This window comes from Tachyglossus aculeatus, chromosome 6 (genome assembly GCF_015852505.1).
Source record: "Tachyglossus aculeatus isolate mTacAcu1 chromosome 6, mTacAcu1.pri, whole genome shotgun sequence".
In the NCBI taxonomy this organism is placed as follows: Eukaryota; Metazoa; Chordata; class Mammalia; order Monotremata; family Tachyglossidae; genus Tachyglossus; species Tachyglossus aculeatus.
The window spans coordinates 37927217-37951979 of record NC_052071.1 but is presented as its reverse complement, the minus strand read 5'-3'; the positions used below and the strand labels follow the sequence as shown (position 1 = coordinate 37951979).

Sequence of the window (24763 nt, the reverse complement as noted above, 5' to 3'; positions counted from 1 at the left end):
GCTGTGTGACTTTGGGCAAGTCACTTAACTTCTCTGGGCCTCAGTTCCCTCATCTGTAAAATGGGGATTAAGACTGTGAGCCCCTCCCGGGACAACCTGATCACTTCCCTTCTAGACTGTGAGCCCCTTCTAGACTGTGAGCCCATTGTTGGGTAGGGACCGTCTCTATATGTTACCAACTTGTACTTCCCAAGTGCTTAGTACAGTGCTCTGCACACAGTAAGCTCTCAGTAAATACGATTGATTGATTGATTGGTTAACTGTGCCATTCTCTAGTTTGGCCCAAGCTGGATCCAAAACAGCTAACTGTCAGAATCCAGTCGCTAGAAGGAAAGGTACAGGTGCAAGTTAATGATCTGTGATTCATTTCCAAATTGTTTGACTTCAAATTTGAATGACAATTTCTTTGTGTCATATTCTCTAGGGAAGATTTCTAAATTTTCTCCCTTACTTACCAATTAGGTGGCTGAGGCTGCCTCATTTGGGGACATGCACATTGGTGTCCAGGAGATCGTAGCCTACCTGTCTTCCTAGGACCTAATTCATGGGTCACTGGTATGGATCCTGTGGTGGCCCTGATGGAATTGGGCAGGGTGGGGGAGAGGAAGGGGCTTGATGAGTGGGAATGTGGGTGGGAGGAAGTGTGGGCAAGTCGTGCTGGGAGATAATCTACCCTCAGTCCATAGGAGAGAGTAAGAAGGGATGAGGAAGGAGAGGACACCAACAGTGGCAACATTTCACCTCCTAAAATCAGTCTCCTGGACCCTTAATGGTTTCTGTTCACTTGGCTCCATTTCTTGAAGGGGATCCAGAGATCTGGAAGCAAGATGGGGCAGGAGTTCTGCCACCGACCCAGAAATCCTACGTGCAACTCGACTCCTGTCCTGTTCTCTTCACATGTCATTAGCTTCCCTTCACGCCGCCGCCCAGATTGTCTTTGTCCAGAAATGCTCTGGGCATGTTACTCCCCTCCTCAAAAATCTCCAGTGGCTACCAATCAATCTGCGCATCAGGCAGAAACTCCTCAACCCTCGGCTTCAAGGCTGTCCATCCCCTCGCCCCCTCCTACCTCACCTCCCTTCTCTCCTTCTACAGCCCAGCCCGCACCCTCCGCTCCTCTGCCGCTAATCTCCTCACCATGCCTTGTTCTCACCTGTTCCGCCGTCGACCCCCGGCCCACGTCATCCCCCTGGCCTGGAATGCCCTCCCTCCCCACATCCGCCAAGCTAGCTCTCTTCCTCCCTTCAAGTCCCTACTGAGAGCTCACCTCCTCCAGGAGCCCCCTCCTTCCTCTCCCCCTCTTCTCCCTCTCCATCCCCTCATCTTACCTCCTTCCCTTCCCCACAGCACCTGTATATATGTATATATGTTTGACATATTTATTACTCTATTTATTTATTTTACTTGTACATATCTATTCTATTTATTTTATTTTGTTAATATGTTTGGTTTTGTTCTCTGTCTCCCCCTTCTAGACTGTGAGCCCACTGTTGGGTAGGGACTGTATATGTTGCCAACTTGTACTTCCCAAGTGCTTAGTACAGTGCTCTGCACACAGTAAGTGCTCAATAAATACGATCGATTGATTGATTGATTGAGAGAGACAGATTCCCTGTCTTTCTGGGAGAAGCCTACGCACTGGGAGAATTGGTCCTTGCTCATTACTAAATAATGTATTTATAGGATATCATTTTGCATTTATCATTTCCTTTCGCAGTACTACAAAGGGATTAGAGCTCTGCCGCTTCCTTTAAAGCCCCGGCAGTGAAGCAGCAGTACTGAGGGTGCCACAGACCTACTTTCTTAATCAGTGTGAGGTGCCACAAGTTGTTGATGAAATGTGGAGCACAACTATTCTTGACAAATGACTGTCCTTGTATGAACCATGAGGCATTCTGCAGGTAATATCTACATGCTTATGCCTGGGTATATTATTTGGAAAGAATATCGAGAGAGATTTAAATTCTCCTGCCTGGCAGATCTTTAAACCACCCTGCCCCTGGAAGGACAGGTAAAGTACCATTTGGTGGCAAAGGGATTGATTGGGTAACTTCTGAAGATGGCTTCCAGCTTCACCAGTTGGCGAGCCTTTGATTCACTCGATCAGATTCTCCCAGAGGCTAATCTCCTTATACTGTTGCAAATTGCAAGTAAGTTGCTTACTTTGCAGTCAAAGCATTCTATAGATTTGCCTCTCAAGTAAATTGGCCCAGTATGGAGAGATAGGTTTGTGCGCATGCGCGCACTCACACACTGTATATTCTTTATAAATGTTCTGTTTGGAAAAATAGGCCATTGACTATGTTTACCCATGCATACAGAATTGTTTCAACAGTAAAAATGTGTGAAAAAATATGAAATACCTATAAATAGGGTCTATTTTTGCACCCACAATTAACCAGGAAACCATTCACCAATCGAAAGAAAACTATCCTGTCATTAAACTTTAGCAGCAGTTTTCACATGCAATTCCATTCCCCAAAACATTTTCATCTCCTTCCCTTTCCATCCCATCTTAGTACAGTGCTCTGCACACAGTAAGCGCTCAGTAGATATGATTGAATGAATGAATGCCATCTTCCTTCCCTTTCTACCTTCATTGTTTATCATAATAACAATGACGGTCTTTACCTTGCGCCAAACACTGTACTAAATAAACCTTGGATACAAGATAATCAGATCAGATACAGTCCCTGTCCCATCTGAGAAGTAGCGTGGCGCAATGGAAAGAGCACAGGCTTGGGAGTCAGAGGTCATGGGTTCAAATCCCAGCTCTGCCGATTGTCAACTGTGTGACTTTGGGCAAGTCACTTCACTTCTCTGTGCCTCAGTTACCTCATCTGTAAAATGGGGATTAAGACTGTGAGCCCCCCGTGGGACAACCTGATCACCTTGCAACCTCCCAGCGCTTAGAACAGTGCTTTGCACATAGTAAGCACTTAATAAATGCCATTATTATTATTATTTTTATTATTATTATCTGGGACTCCCAGTCTAAGGTGGAGGGAGAACAAATACTTTACAGATGGGGAAACTGAAGCACAGAGTAATTAAATCCCACACTATACGAGCGAAGGAATCAGGACTAGAACCCAGGTTTTCTAACTCCTCATTCCATGCCCTTTCCACTTGGCCACACCACGTCCATCTTTCCAAGATCATCCTACCAGTGAACGTCCCCTTACCTGCAAATCGCACCTTTCTCTTCTTAGTTTGGAAGGGTTCTGTAGAAAGTTGGATGGTCAAACAGAATATCTCCAAAAGGCCTTTTTAACACTAGTTATTAAGAATAATAATAATAATAACAATAATAATGGTATTTGTTAAGCACTTAACAAAATATTGTGCAAAATATTGTTCTAAGCGCTGGGGGGATACAAGGTGATCAGGTTGCCCCACATGGGGCTCCCAGTCTTAATCCCCATTTTACAGATGAGGTAACTGAGGCACCCTTTCCACTGAGCCATGCTGCTTCTCTAATCCTAAAATGCCTCTATGATTTCCTTTGGACTTTTCTACTCCATTCTAGTTATTGTCTATTAAGGGATTTTCCTTACACTTACACACTGCACTCTGTGTTCTAGGAGAAGCATGACTGGCAGGGGATAAGAAAGTGTGAGTGTCATTGTGAAAGTCCTCAGCACTAGAATCAATTCCTCCATGAATGTTTTCAATCCTGAAGTTTGCAGGCCAAGGCTTGTCTGTCATTCTCATGGGAGACTCTATCACTAAGTGACTAATGGGATGTATTCTATAGTCTACAGAAAACAATCACTGGTTAATGGGAAGATTGGGGCCCAGAGAAGTTGCAAGCCTAGCCTTAAGTTGCTTAGAGAGCCAATAGCCCACCCAACAATTCCCAATCTCTCTAGGATACAACCTGATGAATTTGTATCTTCCTCAGTGCTGGCCACATAGTAAGCACTTAGGAAACTCCCGCTCTAGATTGTAAGTTCACTGTGGGCAGGGAACATGTCTACTGACTCTGTTATGTTGTACTCTCCCAAACACTTAATACAGTGCTCTGCACACAGTAAGTGCTCAATAAATATGATTGATTGATCGACACAGCCCTAGAATAGAGCTCCCTTGCTCCTTGATTTCTTGAAACTATCAATCAATGGCATTTCTTAAGCGCTTACTGTGTGCAAAGCACTTAGGAGAGTACAATACACCAGAGTTGAGAAATGCAATCCTTGCTCATAAGGTAAGGTTCAGAATTTTCTCCTAATAATAGCAAGGAAAAAATATTTCTTCTTCAGGAACTGCTTGGGAAAGGTGACAGTTCTTCTCCAGAAAACTGTTTCTGTACAAGTGATGAAGAGTAGGAAAGGGAAGATTTGGGACACACAGGTACATGTGGCTTCAGGTGTTTGGTCTTGGATCTTGTTCAGATTTATTCAACTGCAAAAGGGGAATGTCTGTAGGAGAACTGGGGAAGGTTCCTCCTCTCCTAAAGCATGGAGGTTTACTCAAAAATATTCCCTTTCATTTTGATCATTAAGGTCATGCTCATCCATGTTTTGGGGGGCAAGAACAGGGTCATTAGAACCCAACCCCAGCCCAGGCACCTCTTTCTAATGAAAAACTTTCCTCTGTTTCCTACCCTGACCTTTAACTGGTGTGATTTCAAATGGTGAAACATATGGACTTGGATTCCCACTTCTCTCCTCATCCAGCCCCTGCTGCAGGTTCCAGCAAAAAGAAAAATGCTTAAAAGGTGGGAGGATGTAGAGATGGGACAAAGCCACAGGGGTTCTTTTTTTTTTTAATGGTATTTGTTAAGTGCTTACCACATGCGAGGCACTGTACTAAGCACTGGGGAGATACAAGATAATCAGGGTGGACACAGTCACTGTCCCAAATAGGGTTTACAGTTTTAATCTCCATTTGGCAGAGGAGGGAACTGATGCACAGGGAAATTAAATGATTTGCCCAAGGTCACAACAGACATGTGGCAGAGCTGGGATTATGACCCAAGTCCTTTGACTCCTAGGCCCAAGCTCTTTCTGCTAAGCCACGCTGCTTCCCTACCAACTGGAGAATCACCCACCCACCAACTGGATAGTCAGCTCTTGAGGGAGAGTGAGGCAGCTTTGCTTTCTAGTTGGATTTTTCCCCACAACAAAGGCAAGGAGAATCAGAAATTCCATCTGAATCTCTGCACAATTTGTCAGAGGGCTAGTGCGAAGTGGTCCCTCGGACTCCCTTCTTTCTATTTCTACATTAAGCGGTTAGGTCATCGCATGGAAACAGGGTTAACACAAAGTGCTCAATTTTTAACATAGATGAGGCACTGGAAAACTAACCCCTTTAAAATGGTCCAGCTCTGAGATGTGATTCCCTTCCATGGGAGCTATGTGCCCCCACCCCAGGCGATTGTCACTTCATTCCCTACTTTCCAACTAAGGTTGGGAAGGGTGGAAAAGTGGCATTTTTATCTTGGGGTTAAAAGTGAAATTTGGAACTGGGTGCATTAAATCCACACCAAAAATATCAGCCATCCACGGATACATAATCGCAAATACTTAAGCAAATCATTCAAGAATCAGCACAGAACTGTCATAAAATTACAGGTGCCTGTTTTCTGATTTTTTATTCTTACGTGAATTGTAGATTAGTGATAGACTTCAGAATCACAGAATCTTCTAGACCATAAGCTCACTGTGGGCAGGAAACATGTCTACCAAATGTGTTATATTTGTACTCTCTAAAGTGCTTACTAGAGTTCTTTGCACACGGTAAGCGCTCAATAAATATAATTGATGGATTGACTGTTTTTATCTATCCTTAGAGCTGTATATGATTGGAAGTGATTATTCCACCTTCACACATAGAGGCACACCCTTTTCAGACTCCTTCTCCGTCTGATTTTGAAAGAATTTGGGTCCGTCAAAAAAAACACAACCGCAGTTAACACAAGTCTCAGCAGAGAAATCGGGGAGAATTCAGTGCCTGACAATGAGCTTCCTTTGTGACTGAAGAGGAGGTTTCACTCTGAACGAGGGAGAGCACCATTTGGTATTTCATGGAATTTTATTCGATTGTTTCTTGGGTTTTTCCTGTCCCAGAGATACACCGAAAACTTGGTATTTTTTAATGGTATTTGTTATGTGCTTACTACGTTGCAGGCATTGAACTAAGCAGTGTGGTAATTACGTTGGATACAGTCCACGTCCCACATGGGGGTCACAATCTTAATCCCCATTTTACAGGTGAGGTAACTGAGACAGAGAGCAGTTAAGTGACTTGTCCAAGGTCACACAGCAGACAAGAGGCAGAACCGGAATTAGAACCCAGGTCTTTCTGAATTCCAGGCCTGTGCTCTATCCAATAGGCCGTGCTGCTTCTCTGTTACTTTTAACTGCAGGGAATGAAAGAAAAAAGTCATCAACCAAGAACAGGGTTTGAGCTGGGTAATCAATCCTTCTTGGCTCCTCTCTTCTCTGTTGAGATCTATTCCATCAGGCTATTACATTTCCCAGTCTGCTCCAGGACACGAGACGAGAACCTATGACCTGCTAGTGACCAGTCCTGTGCCCCAAACTCCCCAGCCATTTGCAAAGCCCAGGGGAGGATTTTTGGATGGGACTTGTGAGCCAAAGAAACATGGAGTTATGCCCTGCCGATGCTGTATGCAGTGGAGAAATTCTGGATTGCTCAGAACTGAGGCAGTATCTCCCACCTGCTCGAATCAACAAACGCCTCCAAATCATTAGATTCGGAGGATGGGACTGACATTTCTTCCCTTAATCATCCCGACTCAGTACTCGCATCGAAGCGTAGATAAAAAGTGTGGGGGGAAATCTGTCGGGTAGGCGGACACTTGCCGGGCTTTCACCACTGCAGGCTTGCCGTCCTGCTGCTCGCCTCATTCCTCAGTGTCCCCAGTAGTGGTTCACAGCGATTCTTCGTTTGGATGAGAACCACTGTCCTATGATCACGCTAATAGAATCTTCCTCTGAAGATTGCAAATTGAATCACCAACTTTAATTCTCTCGTCCACGCCGAATGCTGGGAAAGTAGGGAGCTGGCAAGTGTTTTTGTTCTCCTCTTTTCAAGGGGAGGGAGATGTGATGTGAGCTGCTTGAGGTAGCTTGAAACAGCTGAGGTAGAGTCCCAATTCTCCAAACTACATCCTCTGAGGGAGTTCCCTCCCTCCTACCTTCCACCCCACTTCCCTCTCTGACCACAGGTCTCAGTTTTGTCAACACTAGGGGTTGGAGCTAGGCTCCTCCACAGCATGGTGATACTCTCCACAAGGTTCACTCCTTTACCTGCCTGCTGAGATCCCCTAGATTCACCCTTCGTGAAATGAAGGTGCCCCTGCCATTCTATGGTTAATATGGCCAGATTAAGCTCTGTGGACCTACCTCTGATGATGAACGGAGAACACCATCTGTCTCTGCCTTTTGATGAGAAGTTGAATCTCATCCAGAAAGAAGCCAGGGAGTATCACTACCGGGATTCTGGTTGCCATGGGGATTTGAAGCAGGCTCTCTAGGGCCAAGATGATCATTCGAATTGATATAAGGAAATTATTTTAATTTTCTTTTGGTCTCTTCCCATCTTGAACAGAGTCATACCTGAAGAAATACCCAGGAAAGCAGGCTCTGGCCATGGAGAACCACTGTTTTACCCCCAGGAGAAAATTTAACTTTCTTAATCTCTCTTCCCCCCCCATCAACTAATAACAATAATAATAACAATAGTGGTATTTGTTAAGCGCTTACTATTTGCCAGGCACTGTACTAAGCGCTGGAATGGATACAAGCATATCAGGTTGGACACAGTCCGTGTCCCCTGTGGGGCTCACAGTCTCAATCCCATTTTACAGATGAGGTAGTGGAGTCACAAAGAAGTGAAGTGACTTGTCCAAGGTCACACAGCAGACAAGTGGTGGAGTAGGGATTAGAACCCATGACCTTCTGACTCTGAGGCCTGGGCTGTATCCATTATGCCAAGCACACACCTCTCTCTTTCTCTACCTCTCCTTCTCTCTCTCCCCCTCCTCAACCCCCTCTCACCCCAGACTATTTTGGAACAGTCAGTCATCCAGTTTTTAGGCTCCACACTGGACACTAAAGTCTGGACACTAAAGTCAAGCCCATCGCTGTTGATGTGGGTTTGATAGTCACATCCTTGCAAACCCTGATTCAGCCCTTGGGGCTCAGAGTGGGCATTTGACCTGGAAAGTGGATAAATCCACTGGCCACTTCTTTCCCAGGAAAAGAGCCCACAGCAAGACTTCTCCAGAAAAATGTCCACCAATCTGGGTGACCCTAGCTAACCAAGTGAATGGGCATCATTCTGCAGAATATTTATTTTGGGGTAAAAAGCTTGAAGGGATTCACTGGGGGGTGCTGGGTACACCTATTTGCCAAAAATAACACAGGAAATCAATCCCTGCTCTCTCTGGCATTTACTACAGACTTGGAAATCGGATGCCTTTTTCCAATCGGTTTAATCAATCAATCATATTTATTGAGCACTTACTGTGTGCAGAGCACTGTATTAAGCGCTTGGGAAGTACAAGTTGGCACCATATAGAGACAGTCCCTACCCAACAGTGGGCTCTCCACACTTGGCATATTTCCTCTTCTGTTCTCACATCTTGCTACTTGAATATCAAGCTAGTGAATATCTCTCTGTGCTTCATGGAGCCTAATCTTATCCTTATCTTCCCTCCCAAACCCTGCCCTTTCCTTGACTTTCCCGTCACTGTAGACGGCATTACCATCCTTTCCGTCTCACAAGCCCGCAATCTTGGTGTCAACCTCGACTCCGCTCTCTCGTTCACCCCTCACATCCAATCCATCACCAAAACCTGCCGGTCTCACCTCCGCAACATCGCCAAGATCTGCCCTTTCCTCTCCATCCAAACCACTACCATGCTGGTTCAATCTCTCATCCTATCCCGACTGGATTACTGCATCAGCCTCCTCTCTGATCTCCCATCCTCCTGTCTCTCCCCACTTCAGTCTACACTTCACGCCGCTGCCCGGATCATCTCTGTGCAGAAACGCTATGGGCATGTTACTCCCCTCCTCAAAAATCTCCAGTGGCTGCCAGTCAACCTACGCATCAAGTAAAAACTCCTCACTTTCGGCTTCAAGGCTTTCCATCACCTCGCCCCCTCCTACCTCACCTCCTTTCTCTCCTTCTCCAGCCCAGCCCACACCCTCTGCTCCTCTGCCGCTAACCTCCTCACTGTACCTCATTCTCGCCTGTCCCGCCGTCGACCCCCGGCCCACACACATCTTCCCTTCGGCCTGGAATGCCCTCCCTCCACACATCTACCAAGCTAGCTCTCTTCCTCCCTTCAAAGCCCTAATGAGAGCTCACCTCCTCCAAGAGGCCTTCCCAGATTGAGCCCCCTTCTTCCTCTCCTCCTCCCCATCCCCCCCGCCCTACCTCCTTCCCCTCCCCACAGCACCTGTATGTATGTTTGTACAGATTTATTACTCAATTTATTTTACTTGTACATATTTACTGTTCTATTTATTTTGTTAATGATGTGCATTTAGCTTTAATTCTATTTGTTCTGATGACTTGACACCTGTCCACATGTTTTGTTTTGTTTTCTGTCTCCCCCTTCTAGACTGTGAGCCCATTGTTGGGTAGGGACCGTCTCTATATGTTGCCAACTTGTATTTCCCAAGCGCTTAGTATAGTGCTCTGTACACAGTAAGCACTCAATAAATATGATTGAATGAATGAATGAATAATCTCCAGGAAGTTTTATTAGGCAGAAAGATTCCTTCAAGTTGCTTTTCCTGGAACTGATCAGTATAACCTTTTTAGTGGAAAACTTCTTAAGGGAAAAATGGAGATGGGGCCTAAAAATCCAAAGGAATCTGAGAGAAACTGTATGCAAAAGATCATCTTGGAGAGATTTTTCTTGCACTGTGAGTCCAAAGCCCTGCTCCTTCAGTTGAAGAGACTAGGATTGGTTAGCCATGAGTAAACAGGAACTCATATGGTATTGTCTGGCAAAGCACATTCAGGACATCATCTCCCAATCAATCGAGCATGCAGTCACATTTATTGAGAGCACTGTACTAAGTGGTTGGGGGAGTACAATACAGAGTTATGTACACACTCCCTGCCCACAACAATCTTACAGTCTCTTCCCAATATCTTATTAAGCCCAAACCCCCACCTCTGGTACTACTGACATTTTCCATAGGGGCTTCTGGAGTGATGTCTCTTATCTTTCCTTGGGAGTGTGTCTGGAAGGGGTCTGTTCAGTGGCTGAATTTTTGAACACCATCTCTACCACAAAATGAGACCCTGGGACTTATCCTTATACTCAGTTACTATCCCCCTACTTGAAGTTTATTTTAATGTCTATCACCCTCTAGAAGGCAAGCTCTTTCAGGGCAGGAATCATGATTATCAACTCTATTACATTCTCATGAGCATTAGCACAGTGCTCTGCTCAAAGAAGAAGCAGCATGGCCTAGTGGAAAGAGCATGGGCTTGGGAGTTCTAATCCTGACTCTGCCACTTGTCTGCTATGAGACACTGGGAAAATCACCTCACTTATCTGTGCCTCAGTTCCCTCGTCTGTAAAAATGGGGATTTAGATTGTGAACCCCACGTGGGGCATTGGCTGTATCCAACATGATCATCTTGTACCTAGCCCAGTGCTTAGTACAGTGGCTGGCATACAGGAATCACTTAACAAATACCACTACAAAAAACAAAAAAAACACAGTAAGGTCTCAATACCGTTGATCGATTGTTCGACTGCTTGTTTGGAAGACATGGAGACACTAATACTCCGAGGTTAGGAAAGACCTCTAGCCCTGAGACTCATGTCATGGAATTGGTTCTCCTTGAAGGAGGGGTTAATAGGAAGGAGCTGAAATTTCACTAATCATCCAATTGAAAGTGGAACTGTTCTTGTCGAAAGCTGCATTGCAGCGTCCCTGGCATCAGAGTCTGGCAGCGGCTCCCCAAGCACGTACATACATGCACTACCACACACTCAGTCAGGCAGATGGGGAAGGGTCACTGGCAGAGTGGAGCCGGGGAAATCGGAATGGCAGGAGGACAAGGGTACAGACATCCTTTCTCTTCAAGACTCACTGGATGCAACTTAATCATTTGTATTTATTGAGTGCTTACTATGTGCAGAGCACTGTATTAGGCATGTGGGGGAGTACAATACAACAATAAACATATTCTCTGCCCACAACATGCTTACAGTCTAAAGGGGGAGACAGACATGAATAGAAATAAATTACAGATATGTCCATAAGTGCTGGGGGGCTGGGAGGGGGAATAAATAAAGGGAGCAAGACAGGGCAACGTAGAAGGGAATGAGAGAAGGGGAAAGGAGGGCTTAGTTAGGGAAGGCCTCTTGGAGGAGATGGGCTTTCATTGAGGCTTTGCAGGTGGTGAGAGTAATTGTCTGTTGGATATGAGCAGGGAAAGAGTTCCAGGCCAGAGGCAGGATGTAGGCAAGAAGTCGGTGGCAAGATAAACGAGACTGAGGTACAGTGAGAAGGTTAGTATTAGAGGAACGAAGTGTACAGGCTACGTTGTACTAGGAGAGAAGTGAGGTGAGGTATGAGGGGACAAGCCAGGGATCCTGAGCTTTCCAATTGCCTCGATGAGCTATTCAAATTCGGATCCAAAACAGATTATTTCAAAATTTCATTTCAAGCATTATCGAACCCTTTCCCTTCCTCTAAACCATTCATCTCAGTTTCACCTTCTCTGACCCCAGCATTTTGCAGTTTGCAATCTATTGGGGTTATCTATTTGGGTTTCTATCTCCGCTGAGGCCCCAGTGGTACTTTCCAAGCTGGCAAGACAACCCCCATTTCCTTCCTGCTAAGCCTCGCTAGCCCCCTGTCTGCTCTGGATTTCCAGAAGGTGAGAAGACTAAGGGGCTGAACTCTGCCAAAGCTCCTTACTCTGGTTGAGCTAGAGTGATTCACACTCAGATGGCTTTCAGAGGGAATCGATCGCTTCTCTTTGGCTATCCTGACTGGAGATGCATTAACTTTATTCTCTCTATCTGCACATCTCTTTCCCCCATTCAAGCAGGTTGAAGTCAATGACCTTGGGTTGTGGCGGGGAAGGTGGGCTTATGGCTCCCAGCATCTCTCGACAGTGGGTAGTTGGGCTTCTTGGTGAGCAAGTTGAAGAAACCAAAATGGACCCATATCCCCAAGAAGAGTTTCTGTTGGTTTATCTACTAGGTGGCAGTGGGCTTGGGATTTCTAGTGACTGGGCTTCCCATCTTCAGACACATGGAAAACACCTCCCACCCAGGAGCTTGGCTCTCTGGCTCAGTCCTCTAGACTGTAAGCTCCTTGTGAGCAGGGATCGTGTCGACCAATTCTGTTAGCGCTTAGAACAGTGCTTTGCACATAGTAAGCACTTAATAAATGCCATTATTATTATTATTACTCTCCCAAGAGCTTGGTACTGTGCTCTACACACAGCAAACACCCAATAAATGCCATCGATCGATATATAGCAAAAGTCTGGAAGGAAGAAAGGTAAACAAATAGGAGTAAGGTACAGTAAGTTGAAAATATGCTAGGTGAACAAATGCAAGTGCTAAGAGTGGCTGTTGATGAACAAGATCTGGGAAGGTGGAGCTTAATATGGGAAGGCCTCCTGGAGGAGGTGGAATTTCAAAACTGCTTCAAAGATGTGAAGAGCGGTGGCCTAGCTGATTTGAAGCGGATCAGAAGGGAGTTAAAGACAGGAGGGGGGCGGGAGCAAAGAGCCTGGTGTCAGGAGAGATGAGCGCGAAGCCCATTGAGAAGATTGTCTTTGGAGGAAAGAAGAGTTCAAGTTGAGGTATAGTGGGAAAACAAAGCTGACATAACAGGGAGAGATGATGGAATTTCTGTTTGATGCAGAGTCGCTGTCGGTGGTTTTTGAGAAACAGAAAAATATGAGCAGAATGTGGCTTTAGAAAAATATTCCTGATGGAAGAGTGAAGTCTGGACTGCAGAAAGGAGAGCCTGGAAGTAGGGAGACAAGGGAGAAGGTTGAAACTGTAATCTAGCCAGGATAGGACCAGCGCCCAGACAAGAATGGTGACTCTTTGGTTGGAGAGGAAGGAGTGGATTCATGAAATGTGCAGGAAATTGGCAGCGTTTAGAGACAGACTGATTGCAAGAGTAGAAAGAGAGTGAGGAGTGAAGATAATGACAGGATTGCAGGCTTCTGGGATAGGGAGGATGATGTTATCAATTTTGATGGGAAAGTGGGGAGGGAAGTCCTGGCGTTGCAGATACAGTGTACTTGAGTCTGGAAAGAATTCACCTCTGATCTTCACTCCTACAGAAAACCGACTAAGCACTCTCTAGGCTAAGTGTGACAGGCTGCGTAATGTAAGGAACAGCATGGTTCCTCCTCCCAAGAAGCTCCTGCAGTGGGTAGTTGTAGTAGTGAAGCAGCATGGCTCAGTGGAAAGAGCACGGGCTTTGGAGTCAGAGGTCGTGGGTTCAAATCCCGGCTCCTCCAATTGTCAGCTGTGTGACTTTGGGCAAGTCACTTAACTTCTCTGGGCCTCAGTTCCCTCATCTGTAAAATGGGGATGAAGCCTATGAGCCCCACGGGGGACAACCTGACCACCTTGTAACCTCCCCAGCGCTTAGAACAGTGCTTTGCACATAGTAAGCGCTTAATAAATGCCATCGTCATCATCATCATAGTAGTGACCCCTCTCCATCAGGTCATAACTTGCAGCAACATGGATGGTGCTGGGATTCAGGGCCCTCAGGGAGGGAGGAGATGGGAAAGCTGAGAGGAACCAGAGGTGGGCGACGAGAGAGAGAAGGTTGGCCCAGAAGCAGCTACAAGTGGGAGGGAAGTGGGTAGCGATAAAAAAGGAGGAAAGAATGATGGACCGAAAAAATAAATAATAGAAGAGAGAGTGAGTGAGGACAGAAAGAGGTGTGACTGGCAGAAAGTACTTCCCAAGTGCTTGTACTTCCCAAGCACTTAGTACAGTGCTCTGCACACAGTAAGCGCTCAATAAATATGATTGAATGAATGAATGAAAAGCAGCATAGTCCAGTAAATAGACCACAGGCCTGGGAGTCAGAAGGACCTGGGTTCTAATCCCACTCTGCCACATTTGCTGTGTGACCGTAGGCAAGTCACTTCACTTCTCTGTGCCTCAGTTACCTCATCTGTAAAATGGGGATTAAGATCGTGAACCCTATGTGGTACAGGGATGGTATCTACCCCGATTTGCTTGTATCTACACCAGTGCTTAGTACAGTGCCCAGCACATAGTAAGTCCTTAACAAATACCATAAAGAAGAAAGGTGGAAGGAGCTGAGCTGAGGAAGGCTAGGCAGAAAGATCCAGTTCATCATGAAATCATCTTCCCTTAATTCCCTCTGCCAGAAGCATCAATCTCCACCTCTGTTCTTTCATTCAATCATATTTACTGAGCACTTACTGTGTGCAGAGCACTGTACTAAGCATACTTTGTTTGTACTTTGTTTCGCTGCCTAGGTTGAGAGTCCATCTGGCAAAGCAATGCGTGTGGCTCGGTCCCACCATTCATTCATTCATTCATTCATTCAATTGTATTTATTGAGCGCTCACTGTGTGTACAGCACTGTACTAAGCGCTTGGGAAGTCCAAGTTGGCAAAGTATAGAGACAGTCCCTACCCACAGTGGGCTCACAGTCTAGAAGGGGGAGACAGAGAACACAACAAAACATATTAACAAAATAAAATAAATAGAATAAATATGTACAGATAAAATAAGTAAATAAATAGAGTAATAAACACATACAAACATATATGCATATATACAGGTGCTGTGAGGAGGGGAAGGAGGTAAGGCGGGGGGGATGGAGAGGGGGAGGAGGGAGCACCAGGCTGCCGCCCACCTTTTCAAACACTGTAGGTTGGGGAACAGAAGACTGCTGCTCCACTCTCCAGCCCCCCTGACCATTCCCTCCCCAAAGCATGACCCTCAGACCCCACGGAAAGCAAGTCTCAAAGGCCCCATCTGGGCCATGTCCTCTCAGAAGACTCAAGCTCAGAGGGGCCTGGGGAGGTGGAGGGGCTGTCGCTAACATGTTCAGGCTCATCCCGAACTCATTTCAGAAATGCGTTATTACAAAGCCACCATCTTCCCAGCTCTTCCCTTCCGTCCCTGAATCGGCACTCCAGTGGATGGACCTAACTGTCACTCACCGTGAATTCGCTTGTCAGCCCGTCAGAAGTCAGTGGTGCTGTTAAAAGTGGAGAGGGGGATGGTGGGAACCCCCCAGGCAGCTGGCTATGTGGGTAGAGTCCCCCTGAGTCATTAGCACTCAAGGATTACGCAAGCATGTGGCATGTAGAGGCGGTTTCTGTTGCAGAGTGCCAGTGGGAAGGGAGTAAAGGCAATGACGCCTGTTCATTGGGGGCTCCCAGCTACCCTGGGGTATGTATGTGGGCAGTGGGGGGCTCGCCTGGGGGCCTCCCGGCAGGAGGGTGGGGTGAAGAGCTGAACAGATTTCTCCAGGCGGGGGTTAAGAGCAGGTGCAGAAGGAAAGGGAATCAGATTTGCAGTGATGTTAATGTGAGGCAAAACAGAGAAAAGGGCCATTGATTTTTCATGCTTCGGGCCATGAGCTGATCAGTAATTCCAGCCAGGAATCTCCACCCACTATCCCTGTAGAGGATCACTCCAATGTAGGTATATTATTAATCCATTCTGGCTTTCTATGGAAGCATCTAGAACACAACCCCCACGGTGTCCAGAGAAGCGGGTGACTGGATTAGAAGAACCAGTGGTCATGATCCAGCACAGAAGGGCAAAGGAAAGGTGGACAAAATTGGTTTGATGTGGCTCGGCATGAGACAGGAACTTGCATTTCTCTCCAGAAATACAGCCAGAAAAGGTTTACCAAACAAGATGGGAGCCCATTTCCCAGTTCTTTCTCCCAGGAGGAAGGGTAGGAGCCATAGGGAAAGGTATCAGTCAAGACTCAGCCTTGGCTCAGGTTAACCAAACCAGCCTAAACAATAGGAGTTCAAGATAGTGATGCTTTAGAGTCCGCTGTCTCCCACATGAAGCAAACTTATGCCTCCCTCTGATTTTTTTTTTTTTGTGTGTGTGTAGGGGGGCAGCGTATGAGGCATACATTTCCAGGACTCATTATCCTTCTTCACCCCAGGTTTTGGCTCAAAGAAAGCCGAAATGGTCAAGACAGATGAACTGCCTGTGGCCAGCAGCAGCTAATTAAATGAATTAAAAACAAATGGAGGCCACAGTACTTGCTGCTCTATCCTCCTAGCTCCTGCAGACACTCATTCTGGTGACTCAGCTTTTCACCACGTACTTCCTGTGGATAAAAACCACGAGGCAACACTTTTAATACTGATAGCATCTATTTATACAGCGGCAATCTCCCAAGAGCTCAAAACACTTTGCCAATTATTATTTTTGCTCCAATTAATCCTCACACCATCTCTGTTGGGGCCAGGTTTTATTCTTCCCATTTAACGGATGAGGGCACTGAGGTTCCGATTATTTAAATAACTTGTTCAAGGTCATTACTACAAGCCAGTGGCTGAGCTGGGGATAAGGCCCAAGTGGGGTGTGACCTCTCCATCCCCAGACCCACCACTCTGGCTCCTTGCTAACCCCAGGACAGTCTTTTAGAAAGCTGGGGAGGCTGAGACCTTAAGGACTATTGCCTAAAGCAGGTCAAGGGTCTAAGAATCCCTCTCTAAGCATTGTTTACTTATTTAGGGTAACATTGTTATCTTGATTTCTTAATTTATAGCTTGTCATTGTTCTTGACCACACTCATTCTTCAAAGTATCATCTCCACCCTTTAAGACCACTATCCCTGATCCAGTTGCATCTTAATGAGTTAACTCTATAATTCCAAACCTTTCTACAGGGCTCTGCATATGGTAGGTATGCTATCTACATATGGTAGGTGCCCAATTAATACTACTGATTGACCTGATTATCTCATATCTACCCCACCGCTTAGTACAGTGTTTGGCACATAGTAAGCGCTTAAGAAATACCACCATTATTGTTGATTGTGTTTCTTCCTGTGTTTAGGCACAGGGCTTAGCACACAGTAAGAATTGTGAGCCCCACCAAGGACCAGGATGTGTCTAATTCCCACCTTTGTATTCTCTCCCAGTGCTTAATACAGTGCTTTGCACACAGTAAGTGGTTAATAATTGCTGTTAGTATTATTGAAAAAATCCTATGTCACACAGTCTCCCAGCATCTGAAGTAGGGCCAAGGTATTTAAATTAGTAAGTGTGGCAGTGGTAGCACCCCAATTGACGAGGTGAAAATCAATTTTACTTTTGTGCCCTTCAGCTTCCCTGTGGGTTCTAGCACCTCACCCAAGCCTCTAGGACGTTTCTGTAGAGGGAAACCACAACAAATAAGCTCCTAAAAGAGCTGGGTCATTATGGTGGCATCATTATCATCATCATCACCCTCATCATGCTCCAAGTTCCCCAGGATCATTGCTGTTGTGGACAGTTTTTTCCTTCTCCCATTTCACTGTGTTGGCCATTTGGTGGAATGTTTTTATCAGTGTTTATCTTTGGAATGAGTAAATTCAGTTAGTAGCCAAGTGAAGACTCTCAAGTTACATGGGTCTTCATTAGATGCCCAGTAAGAGAGGCCAGTGAATGACAACTTTCCTGGAAGACTGGATCTTCTAGGGATTTCTCCTCAAGCTTCTCCTCCTGTCATTTCTTACTTGTTCCTCTGAAGGACCATCCATTTCATTGGAGGAAGCAGTGTGGCCTACTGGAAAGGGCTTGGGAGTCAGAGGACCTGGGTTCGAATCCCAGCTCAGCCACTTGTCTGCTGTGTGACTATATGAAAGTCACTGAACTTCTCTGTGCCTCAGTTTCCTCATCTGTAAAATGGGGATTAAATCTTACTCCCTTCTACTTTGACTATGAGCCCCATGTTACTGTGTCCATTCTGATTATCTTGTATCTACTCCAGCGCTTAGTACAATACTTGGCAATTAAGGGCTTAGTAAATGCAATCATGCCTTCCCAGACTGAGCCCCCTTTTTCCTCTCCTCCTCCCCATCCCCCCACCCTACCTCCTTCCTCTCCCCATAGCACCTGTATATATGTTTGTACAGATTTATTACTCTATTTATTTTACTTGTACATATTTACTATTCTATTCATTTTGTTAATGATGTGCATTTAGCTTTAATTCTATTTGTTCTGATGGCTTGACACCTGTCCACATGTTTTGTATTGTTGTCTGTCTCCCCACTTCTAGACTGTGAGCCCGTTGTTGGGTAGGGACCATCTCTATATGTTGCCAACTTGTACTTCCCAAGCGCTTAGTACAGTGCTCTGCACACAGTAAGTGCTCAATAAATACAATTGAATGAATGAATGAACTGAAGAACTCAACTGAGGCAACAATGGAATCCATTATCCACTCACTCAACTGTCAGCTCCCACTGGATTGTAAGCTGAGGGCAGGAATCTATTGTATTGTACTCCCTCATATAGTAAATATGCACATAGTAAGCATATAGTAAGAATATATGCATATAGTAAGTGCTCAATCAGTCCCAATGATTGATATATCACAGAGAATAGCAAGCTCCTGTAGCTCCAACTAATCCCTTGAGTCAAAAATGATTTGATTACCAGAGATCTCCATCCTGACCTGTCACCCTCTCTATTACTCTGGTCTCCCTTCCAAGGCAACTCAGTCTCTCTTCCTGTCTTCCTGGGGTAGCCTCTGACCTTTAGGACTTGAACCAGTCCTAAGAAGGGAAAAATCGATCTTGATGGTCACTCTGAGTAGATAAAGCTCTGAAGATAGAAGGGCGTGGCTGGACTTTTGAGCCTTTCCGCATGCTCTCCTCTCTGCTTTCTAACTCCAAAGTCCTAAAATATATCGAGCAACATGGAAAGAGTCAACTTATTTCTGTTTCACTCAGACAAATCCCTTCGGACAAAAACATCATTTCCGACTAAAATTATTAACCAAGACTTTAAACGGTTCCAATAAAGCACTTACAAGGAGCTACGAAAACTTAAGTGCCACGAAAGCCTGTTTTTACTGGTATCATTTATTGTTTATTAAATTGAGGAAAGCTTTTGGTTAGAGGCCAACGCTGTAAATTGCATTTGTGCTTCAGCCATCAATAAGAAAAGGGGGCCTCGGGGTTGGGAAGGCTGTGAGTTCAAGTCTGTGTGCCTTCAAACTGAAATGTCAGTGGGAGGAAAGCTTGGTAGGGTATTTTGAAATGGAGTGATGTTCCTAAATGGAATAGTGGAGTGAATGAAAATAGAGAGGGAAGGGGTGTGAGGTATCATCCTGGGTGAAGACTGTTAAGGAACAGAAGAGATTTAATTCCAAATCCATTTTTCCTTCTCTTGGGTCCAGGTTATGGGATCTCATTCTTTCTCTCATCAGTTTTAAAAATAGGAGAGACTCATCCATGCGGGGGAGAAATCAGTCCTGCCCGAAAATGGATTGGGTGATTTCTTGAGGCTCCTATCGGATCAAGTATTTGTACAAATTTACAATCTAATGCTTCAGAAGAAGCAGTCATTCCCATATAATATGCCAGGCAATCAAACTATATTGCACATACCCAATAGGAAAAAAAAAATCCTTCCTGATTCTTGGGCTGAACAGCTGGACTGAATCCCGGCCAAGACCTGTGATTACCTCCTCTGAGCACAGTTCCACCCTATAGTGGATCTTCCAAGTCATTAGTTCTCAGACATGAACATTTTACAGATAATCAGAATGTTCTCAATGACCTGCCAAGTCTGGCTGGAAGGGGAGAGGAGGGAGACAGGGCAATCGCTTTCTGCGTTTTTGCATCCTAAAGGTGCATCTTTACCATCCATTTAAATCTCTGGGCTGCCAGTGTGTGAAGAAGAGGAAGAGAGGTTTCAGCTACCGCCCCAACCCCGGATGGACAGGAGCCATTCATTCATCCATCCATTCATTCATTCATTCAATCATATTTATTGAGCACTTACTGTGTGCAGAGCACTGTACTAAGCGCTTGGGAAGTACAAATCGGAGCCACCGACACCTCGTCCGAGTATTGAAGTAGAATCTGATCGGACAGGATGTCAAGCGTTGGAGGTGTCAGTGGAAACCCATTCAACCTAGGGCTGGTGTTTCCATCAGTGAATAGTACTTATTAAGTACTTACTGTGTGCAGAGCACTGTTCTAAGCACTTGGAAGAGTAAAATACAATCAACCAATCCCCCTTAGGTTGTGAGCCCCAAGTAGGCCAGATTATGTGTCCAACCTGATTATCTTGCATCTACACCAGTGCTTAGTACAGTGCTTGGTACAGAGTAAGTGCTTAACAAATACCATAATTAAATTAATCACATTTATTCAGCACTTACTGTGTGCAGAGTACTGTACTAAGTGTTTGGGAGAATACAGTATAGCCGAGTTGATAGATATATTCCCTGACCACGGACTAGAAGAGGAGACAGATATTAAAATAAATTACGGATGATTATGTACATAAGTGTTGTGGGACTGGGGAAGGGGAAATAACTAAATGCTTAAGGGGAACAGACCCCTTACTCTACTCTTAGATCAACCAATTCACTGGGGAGGAGAAGTATTCAGTCAAGGAATCTTTCCCACACTGTACAACCACTTTGCTGGTATTTCTCCCTTACAATACGTGATGGATTGGTTAGTGGGCAAAAAGGATTGGACATTTCTATTTCATTAGCCCATTTATTAGATTGGCCCAAACTAAATTAGATGTAGGCTGATCCCTTGTCTACTGAGCATTGGTTAAGGAAAAGGAGGGATGAGTAATGAAGGGAGAGGAATGGCATGGGATGGATGACATTCCTAGGTTCCCTACAATATATTCCTTATAATCCACTAGACTGTAAACTGCTTAATGGTAGGGTTTGTCTTCCAAGTATTACATTCTGCCAAGTGCCTTACCCATAGTTGGCACTCAGTAAATACTATTGATGGCCAGAGCCTCTATGCAGATGATTCCCAAATCCATATTTCTGACTCTGCCCTCTAACCTTTCTTCCAGACTTTTATTTTTTCCTGTCTTCTTTTGCCACCACCTCAAACTTAATCTGTAAAACACTGAGTTTATTTTATCTTCTAATCCCTCACCTCCTCTTGACTCTACAGTCATTGCCAAAGATACCAACTATCTTTTCTCTTCCTATATGTCTGTCCCCATAGTTCCTAGGTTCAGATCCGCTTAGTCACCTGGAATATTGTGTTCTCGTACATCAGAGGTGCTTGACAAATACAATTGATTGATTGATTGGAACATTGGGTCCTAGTACACTGGATGTGCTCAATAAATACCACTGATGGTTTTTGACTCCTCTTCCTTATTCCTCTCCAAAAGCAATTCGTTAGGAAACACTGTCCACTCATCCTTAGAAATTTTTCATGGATCTATCCCTTCCCCTCCTATGGCCACAGCCGTAACTGTTGGACTTCAAGCTGTGAGGACCCCTGATCTCCACTCTTCCACTTTCAATACCTGATCCCTTTAATCTTTTATATGTTGTTTTTGTGTTTACTGTTTCATTCTTCCTTATGAGTCTGTTGCCCAACCCTTCTCCCCTCCCTCATTCTAAACAGGCCAGAGGCCATTATGATTTTCTCCTGTGTATGTTTTCCCAGCACTTACAACAGTGCTCTACATACTATAAGTGCTTAATAAATGCCCATTACTACTCCTTCTCTCCACTCTAACAGCTCCCAACCTGGGGCAAGCCTTTATTACCACAGGCCTGGATACAGTTCCTCTTCCCACTCCAGTCTTTTTACACCCAACAGCAAGAATCATCCTTCTCAAGCATCATTCTGATAGTGTCCCTCCCTTCCTTGAGTGCTTCTGGTTGCCACACATTTTAAATTAATGCTCCTGACTAGGATTTCAAGGCTCTCTACCAACCATATCCTTCTAACCCAACTGCTACTTTCTTCCCCTGTGCCCCAGATTGTGGGAAACCCAAAACGCAAACCAACCCAGTCACATGAAAAGACACCCCACACATAATGCTCTCGTCTCTGAGCTGGAATGTCTTTCCCCCTCTGTTTTATCAAACCATACCCTTACCTTCCCACTTCACTCCTCTATATTCCTACCTCCTGCTTAAAACCTTCCCAGATCAGCAAGGGTGAAACTGGACAACAAAGGAAGTATAAGGGGAAGTCTTAGATGAAGGGAGATCACTGCCACAAGCATCACATAGTTTTTAACTTTACAATGAAGGTAATCCCTGGAGTACTTATCATTATTACTATTATCAATTTAATAATTTTTAATAGTACTTGTTATGCACTTACTATGTGCTAGCCACTCTAAAGTAGGTTGGACGGTTTCTTTTTCCTTAGAAGTAGACCTGTTATACTGCCATTTGAATCCTTCCATTTATTAGACATTAACTTTTTCCTGTGTTTCTAAATGTAGCCAAGAATAGTCTTATAAAGTTTCCTGTCATCCACTCTAGTTTCCCCAGCCCTTAAGTGAACTGTAAATATTACCTGTAAATCTTACTCAAGTTAACTGTTACCTGAATTTTACATTCAAGTAAAACAAATTATAACACTACCTCTTCAGTCATTAATCCTAGTGTAGGCTCACCCACCGTGGAAAATCATAATAGTAGTAATGATAACGACGGTATTTATTAAGTGCTTCCTAAGTACCAAGAGCTGGGGTAGATACAAGATAACCAGATTGGATACAGTTCCTGTCCCCCTGGGGTATTATTATTAAGGTATCAATATCCGTATTTTACAGATGAGGAAATGGAGGCAGAGAGAAGTTAAGTGACTTGCCCAGTGCCCAGCAGGTGACAGACCTCACACTAAAACCTAGGTCTCCTGAATCCCAGTCCCATGCTCATTCCACTAAGTGACTCCACCACTTGTCAGCTGTGTGACTTTGGGCAAGTCACTTAACTTCTCTGTGCCTCAGTTACCTCATCTGTAAAAATGGGTATTAAGACTGTGAGGCCCACATGGGACAACCTGATCACCTTGTAACCTCCCCAGCACTTAGAACAGTGCTTTGCACATAGCAAGCACTTAATAAATGCCATTATTATTATTATATTAAGTCAGCAAATATGGGCCTTGAGGTGTCACCTCGCACTGTACAGGAATTGGCTGTCACGCTACCAATTTATTGGACCTTTGAAAGCTGTGTAATACAGTTCTATCTGTTTTTCTGTTATTTGTACTCTTCCTTTTTTCCTCCCTGCATTTGATCATTTTATCCTAATTGTATGTAGGTAGTTTCTGCCTCCTACAAAGGACACCGTGAGCTCCTTGAAGCCTGGGGCTATACCTTACTTTTCTAGCCCAATGCTTTGCTCTGTAAATACTGTTGTTAATGATTATATTGATTGTGAAAATTATCCAGCCCCTTTGCTTCTCTTCCTCCTGCCGCTGCCACTTTCTGGACTTCTCACTGCCACTTATTGCCCCATACCAGAGGATGAATTCATGGGTGAAAGCATTATTAATGGGTTAATAGTGGGAGAATTTGAGGATGTTAGGTGATAAGGCCATAACTGAGAGGGTGGATGTCAAGGAGGGGATCTAACTCATTGTTCCTCCAAGCAACAACGGGTGCCACTGCCAGACACATAGACAATAACCCCCAACTCAACCCACACCTCCTCATAACATTTGTGATCTCCTTAGGATAGGATCCAATTTAAAGCTTTGGCTGTGATGTGTGAGCTGCTCAACCGCCTCTGGTTTCAGGATATCATTGACTTTCAGTGTTCAGACTGTGACATTTTTCATTCTTTCATGCCCCATGGCCATCCTGCTCTCATAATCAGATTTGTCTTGTCAGGAAGCAGCAATTTTCCCGAAATTGTACAGCAGGTGGGACACTCTGAGAGCACAGTGTGATCTTTTGGAAGCAACCCTGGCTCATGGGAGATACAAACCCCCTCGCCTGCTTCACCAAGAGCGAGAAACCTAACCATGGCCTGAGACTTCCAAATGGTGGACAAAGATGCCCTAGCCCGTGGAGGAGGGTCTGCTAACTTTGGAGGCCTCAGTTCAGGAGAAGCTAGAAACCAAGAGGAGAAACCAAGTAGGAACAATAATAAACAGGAAACAATCCTTACGACAAGATATTCGGGTCCTTTCTCAGATGGTTTCAGGGAAACTTCAATGAGTGGTTTCAGGGAAACTTCAATGAAGAGCTTTCCAGGGAACTCAATTTTTTACCTGGGCCTGACTGAGGTATCCTTTATCTCATTGTTTCCTTTACCACCCGCTGGCTGTATGTCTTCCCTCAGGGTGACTGGAATCTGGCTCTGAGGGAGAAAGGAAAGAAGGAAGATAGGAATTTCTCCTATCTGTAATTTATTTCGATGTCTGTCTTCCCCCACTACTTTAGGCACCTCATAGCAGGGAAAGTGTTTACCAACTCTATTGAATTGTACTCGCTCAAGTGCTTCGTACAGTGCTCTGCACACAGTAAGCGCTCAATAAATATGATTGATTGATAAGCAATCAATAAATGCCACTGATTGACCAGTTGACTGAAAGCAGGGGAACCTAACGCTAACCCGGCCCCATTAATGCCCCAGGGAGTGGAGTGCTGGCTGGATGTTCTTTCTTCATGACATTCAATCGTTTTTTCAAACGAAGACATTATTCAGGGTAAAAATAACAAAATTTTGATCTAAAAATTGCCCAAGAACATACTGCAGAGTCATTTGGGTATATGCAAATTTTAAGTAAGTAGGCTTGAG

The 24763-nt window shown here is 44.8% G+C and overlaps 1 protein-coding gene across 1 annotated transcript in view; it reads right to left on the bottom strand.

Moving 5' to 3' along the window:
- ATP2B3 (ATPase plasma membrane Ca2+ transporting 3) overlaps positions 1–24253 on the bottom strand; it is a 182714-nt gene extending 158461 nt beyond the window's left edge. Inside the window, exon 1 of the mRNA XM_038747648.1 lies at positions 24234–24253. The gene's annotated coding sequence lies outside the window, so the exon portion shown is untranslated. The remainder of the gene's footprint in view (positions 1–24233) is intronic.
- Between the last annotated feature and the right edge of the window lie 510 nt (positions 24254–24763).